Genomic DNA, 6,258 nt, shown 5'->3' on the forward strand with positions numbered 1-6,258 from the left:
CGTGAATTTCTTGTGCAAGAAGCCCCTCTGGTTAAAATGGCCGTCAGAGCTTTCTTGCACAAGAGAGTGTCTACACTGGCATGGATGCTCTTGTGCAAAAGCACATCTCTTGCACAAAGGCACATGGCAGCGTAGATGCTCTTTTGTGGAAGCGTTTTTGCACAAGAACTCTTCCGCAAAAGAGTTCTTGCGCAAGAAGCTGCCAGTGTAGACGGAGCCTTAGTGTGGTTACTGAGCAATGCAAGTGGCCCCTAGACCACAGCAAGAGCTAAGACCAAGAGACCTCTACAGCAGGGGCTGGGAGCCAGCTGGCTTTTAGCTCAGAGGGTAGAGGCTCCTATATTCTGCTTGGCTGTGTCTACACTGGGCCACTTATTCCGGAAAATCAGCCGCTTTTCCGGAATAAGCTGCGAGCTGTCTACACTGGCCCTACTGTACAAAATCAAAATGCTCAACTGTACAAAATCAGCTGCTATTCCGGAAAAACTATTCTGCTCCCGCTCGGGCATAAGTCCTTATTCCGGAACACTGTTCCGGAAAAGGGCCAGTGTAGACAGCCCAGTAGTCTTTTCCGGAAAAAAGCCCCAATCACGAAAATGGCGATCGGAGCTCTTTTCCGGAAAAGCGCGTCTACATTGGCCACAGACGCTTTTCCGGAAAAGCAGCCTGCCAATGTAGACGCTCCTTTTCCGGAAAAACTGAAAACGGAATAGTATTGCGTTTTAAGCAGTTCCGGAAATTCATGCCAGTGTAGACACAGCCCTTCAGAAATCCCAGGTTCAAATCCACCTGGTGGTGGTTACAAAGGCAGCCCCTCTTGTTAGCGTAACAGACACTAATCATAATGAAACACGGAACTCCCTCACCTTACCTCATTGCTCCTACAGCAAGGGAGCTTTCGTAGAAGCCCCAGATTTGAAATCACCCTGCTACTTACCGTTGCCAGCTTGGTTGGTAGTACAGTTTGAACCTCTCTAGTCCGGCACCCTTGGGGCCTGACTGGTGCCGAACCAGAGAATTTGTTGAACGACGGGAGGTTGAGATTGTCTAGCAGCATCACCAACACTGCCACTGCTTGCTGGGCTCTGAGAAAACAGGTAGGGGTATTTTAGAGCTAAAGAACAGCACAGAACACAGAGCCAGGACTGGTGGCTGGAAACAAACTTTATGGGACTGCGGGAAACTTGGCTACACTCGTAAGTGGCCATCCGGCGAACTAAACTCCTGCCGGCGCACGGATGTTGCTGGACCAGAGAGTGCCAGACCAGAGAGGTTCAGCTATATAACAGAGTCATCCCATGAGGATCTGCTAGGAAGAAACTCGAAAGTCCATTGCCTTCCTGCTGATGCTTGAAGTGGACAAAGACGGAAGCGAGAACCCGTCCGGGTGGCTCGGGTTCCCTGTGTGCAACGAGGCAGGTTTGGCAGGATTTCTGGATGCTGACATCAGAGCGAGCGCTGAACAAAAGGCAACAGAAAGCAACATGTTCGGTTTGCAGGAAGTGGGGCTGGTTATTAATACAATGCAGCTGCTCACGGCTGACGAGCGGTTAGCGAGCCCGCGCAGTCCTGCCTGTGCCCCCAGAGTTCCGGCTCCCATGCGCCTCTGTCCAGACGGACCCACGGAGTCACGTCTCACTGCCGGCCCCCGATCCACTTCACCAGGAGCCACCCCCGGCGTGGGACACGAGGGGAGCGGTGAGGCCAGGCACCGGGCCTGCTGCAAAAGCCAGAGGTGCAGAAGGGAAAACAGGCACTGGCGTCCTTGGGGGGTTCCCCCTCCAGCGATCCCTCCCCAACGCGCAGCACCTGCTTTGGGGAGTCCAGCTGCAACTAGGAGCCAGGACCCCGCCCCCCACGTTCACACACACACACACACACACACGCACACGCACACACACACACACACACACACACGCACACACACACACACACACGCACACGCACACGCACGCACGCACACACGCACACACGCGCACACGCACACACGCACATGCACACACTCACACACACGCACACACACGCACACACGCACGCACACACACACACGCACACACACACACACACGCACACACACACACACGCACGCACACACACACACACACGCGCGCGCACACGCACACACTCACGCACACACACACACACACACACGCACACACGCACACACACACACCCAAAGGCAGCTCCCCGCAGTCAGGGCAATGCAATCAGGTGACGCAGGGGCTGTTCCCACCCCTGCTACTAACCTGCTGAGAGAGGCTTCTGGCAAGTCACTTCCTCTGTTTGTGCCTTGGCTTCTCGTCCTGCCCTTGGTCTCTCCGAGGCCTGGAGCCGCCCCTGGCCAGTAGTCTCGCCCTGGGAACAAACAAACCCCGGGAAAGGGCGCTGCTGGCCAGCGCAGAGGAGCTGTGGGACCCCAGGCCAGGGCAGTCTGACACCCCCAGGAGGTAACAATGCCAGTGCAAGTGAGATCCTACCATCAGGAACTGGGGAGGCAGGACCAGTTTCCCCACATCCCTTTGCCTGGGGGCAGAGGCCTCCCAGTTGGTCCCTGGCAGCCGGCGGAGCCCAGAGGGGGAGACGCTCTCGTACTGGGCCAGCGTCTCCTGGAGAGCGAGCTGATCTTCGGAGCCACACAGAGCTCAGGGCAGGGGAAGGCCCGGCCGGCGTCACAGCAAAAGGCCACGTTCTGGGCTGATAGATTTGGGGGGGAATCAGAAACATGAAAGCGGGGGAGGAGGGACACACGGATCCCCTGCCACCAGGTTGGCGCCGCGTGGACGGAACAAACAGCTGGCAGCGGGCACTCACTAAGGCGGGATAGGCGAGATATGGCCCACGGGCCAACCCTCCTCCCGGATCCTCAGGCCCAGAGCAGTCAGCCACACTGGAGCAGCCCCATGCCGCTTTAAGAGGCTGGCTGCTCCTTGGGGCTCTCTGCTCCGGGCACCGTGGGGGGGGGGAGGAGGAAGAGGTTTTATGCACTGCCCCAGCCCCCTCAGCAAACTCGCTTAGCTTGGAAACTGGTCAATGGGATCCTGGAAACCGGGAAATGGGAGCTGAGAGATTTTGCTGGGGATGAGGCAGCATTCAAAGCCTCGTCCTCCCCCCCCCCCCGCCCCCGCCGTGCCTGGAGCAGAGAGCCACAGGGAGCAGCCAGCCATTTTGAGCAGCCTGAGGCTGCAGAAGACAGGGAGCCTGCCCCAGCGTCCTGCAGGGCTGCTGGCCAGGAGCTGCCTCCCCAGCCCCTCCTGCACCCCAACTTTCTGACTCAGACCACCACCTCCTCCTGCCCCAGGTCATCACCCAAACCCTCTGTACACCCCTCCCCGCAGGTCATAGCTCCCTCCCAGAATCCTTCCCCAGGCCAGACTCCTCTCCTGCACCCAGACCCTCCCCCAGACCCTGCACCCCAAAGCCCTGCACCTCAAAACCCCCTCCTTCAGCCAAACTCCCTCTCAGGGCACGTCTACACTACAGAGTTTTGTCGGGAAAACAGCTGTTTTTTGGACAAAACCCGAGTTACGTCCACACTGCAATTGCATTCTTCCGAAAGTAAATCGAAAGACCAGAGGGGGTTTTCTGGCGTTGGTAATCCTCCTTCTATGAGAAAGGCTATGTCTAGACTGCAAAAAATGAGGTGCATGGGTTCTTTCGAAAAAGGGGTTTTTTATTTTAAAGAACCTCATCTGGACTGCAGGGTTGGTTTTTTTTCCCGAAAAACCCTTTTTTGAAAAAGTGCTCGGACGGAATTTTGCAAATGAAGCACAAGATGTGTAAATCCGCGCTTCATTTGAATGTTCGATCTGCTTCATCTGCATTCCCCTTTCGAGAGAGGCATGCAGGCTAGACGAGCCCGAAGAAGCCTTTTTGCGGAAGAGCTCCTTCGGAAAACGGCGTGTGGGCGGAGAGGAGGGCGTTCTGGCGGAAGAAGAGGCAAGAGGAAAAAGCACCGGTGCCCTGGTGGCCAGTATCTGTCGAAAAACCCTCTCTCCTGGACTCCGCTTGCCTTCCATAGAAAAACGTGGCCCTTGACCACTTGCCAAAATCTTGGTGTGCCCTCCCATCGACAATTACTGCCCACCCCGGCCTCGTTTAAGCAGCGGCTGGGTAACTGAGCCCAGCCATGGGCCTGCGGGCCACAGCCAGGCTTGGCCGGCAGTCCCCAGCGTTCACCGGGCCAGGCACGCTGAGCCTGCGGCGGGTGATTTACTGGACGTGCAGGCTGTGGTACCTCAGGAGAGCCGCTCTGGCCATGCACTGGGGATGAACTCCTCAGCCGAGCAGCCCCGGCTGGGTGGGAGAACCCTGTCCCCTAGCGTCTCCTCTCGACAGGCGCAGCTCTTCCTGTGCCAAGCCAGGGCTTGCGTCTGGCTGCCGCCCCCGCTTCTGACACGTTCCCTCGGCGGCTTTGGCCCCGCTCCAGTCGCAGCCGGGGACACGACTTCATCGCACCGTCACTCCGACTCCACCGCCCTCCGCACCCCCGACGCCCTCCCCGGGGCCATCCTGGCTGGGCAGAAACCGCCCGGAAAGGAGTCGAAACAAACACCGATTGGCCCCAAAACATCCCCCGGTCTGCCCCCCGAATGTGGGCCCTTCCGGCGGGCGTGCCCAGGGATTCCAGACTCCCCGCCCCATCGCACCACCCTCCGGCTGCCCCCCGAGGCCAGGCCAAGGCCAGGCACCTGGTCCTGTGGCTTTGTAACAGCCGAGCCCTCGGCCCAGAACGGTGCCGCCGTGCATCAGGCTGCGTGGTGCCGGGGGGCAGTCTGGCCCCATTTCCATTGCCCCGGGATTGTTCTAATCTGACCCCCTAGCTCAGCGGTTCCCCAAGTGTGCTCTGCGGATCGCTAGTGGCCTGCAGGGGGGCCGTGGGCTCCGGGTCCTCCCTCCCCCGCAGCAGGGAGCCCCCCCACTAGGTTGGAGCTCCAGCCTGCTCCTGCTCCCTCCCTCCCACCCACACAGACCCCCCCACCCTGTCCCCTCCCTCCGGCATCCTGACTAGACCCCCCTACACCTCCAGCCTGCTCCTGCCCCCTCCCTCCCACCCACACCACCACCCCCACCCCCTCCTCCTGCCCTTCCCTCCCAGCCAGATTCCCCACCCCAGCCTGCTCCTGCACCCTCCCTCCTGACTAAACCCCCCTACACCTCCAGCCTGGTCTTACACCCTCCCTCCCACACAGACCACCACCCCCTCCCTCCCTCCTGGCCAGACCTCCCCCCACCCCCAGCCTGCTCCTGCACCCTCTCTCACAGCCAGACCCTGCCCTTCCCCACCCCTTCCCGCACCCATTTTGTCGTCACGGGTGACGGGCTGCGGAGAGGCTGCTGTTGAGCAGGCTGGGCCGCGGGCCAGAACGTTTGCGAAGCGCCGCGCTAGCTGAAGAGATGCAGATCAGGATTCCAAGCTCAGGGCTGGGCCGGGCATGGTTCTCCCAGCGTTCGCCGCAGGGCTGGCCCGGGTTCCAAAAGCTGCCTACACACAGAGCAAGTACCAACACGGTGCGGCTCTTCCCTGTCCTTGTGAGCCTGGCAGCGTGCGGTGGGTTTCGGAATGTGCCAGCTCCCGAAGGAAAGAGATTTTCCTTTTTAAAAAAACATTTGTGGCCCATGGCACGGGAGAAATGTGGCAACATGGCCTGGGGACACCAGGAAGGCGCAGGAACCAGCAGGCGAGGAAAAAGAACCCTACAGCAGTGTCCCTCGAATTTTTTCCAGCCTGTGCGGAATAAATTTTATCACATGCACCAAGGCATAGGTGGATGTGCACCACCAAGAGACGCACATGCTGCTGGCTGTGGGTACTCTGCTGATCAGCCTTTCCAACAGCCCGCTGAAGACAGGGGTCTCAGAAATATTCCTTCACCTCCAGAGGGGAGGATGGCAGCACAGGTTTAGAGAGGTCCTTTTCTATTCCTCCAGCGTTCGTTACAGCTCCTCTCTGTGTCCCGGCCCCGATGCCTCCTGGACTGCGTAAGCGTCGTTCTCTCTCCCCTCTCCGATTCAACTCTGGTGCCAGTGCGGAGCTGGCCTGTTCGGTGTCACTCTCCCGCAGCAATCGGCTTGTTTACCATGCCCTTGTCCGGGCTGTAGCCTTTCAGCAACTCTTCCTGCTCCGGGCCGGGGGGGCCCAAACCCCGCTGGACGTCAGCCCTTTGCTGCTGCAGACCTGTCTGCAACGGCCCAGAGGGCTGGGCCGAGACCGATCCAGGGAGAAATCTGCCTCCCGGCGCAGAGAGGCGCACGGACACA

General features: G+C 59.3%; 1 long non-coding RNA gene across 1 annotated transcript; it reads right to left on the reverse strand.

The window, feature by feature from the left end:
• Positions 1-752: 752 nt before the first annotated feature.
• LOC112547793 (uncharacterized) lies at positions 753-4,939 on the reverse strand. The gene is made up of 3 exons (XR_012906967.1): positions 2,478-4,939; positions 2,247-2,355; positions 753-1,458 (listed from the first exon to the last, which is right to left on the reverse strand). It is a non-coding gene; the product is annotated as an uncharacterized LOC112547793 (long non-coding RNA).
• Positions 4,940-6,258: the final 1,319 nt, after the last annotated feature.

This window comes from Pelodiscus sinensis, chromosome 13, assembly GCF_049634645.1.
Source record: "Pelodiscus sinensis isolate JC-2024 chromosome 13, ASM4963464v1, whole genome shotgun sequence".
In the NCBI taxonomy this organism is placed as follows: Eukaryota; Metazoa; Chordata; order Testudines; family Trionychidae; genus Pelodiscus; species Pelodiscus sinensis.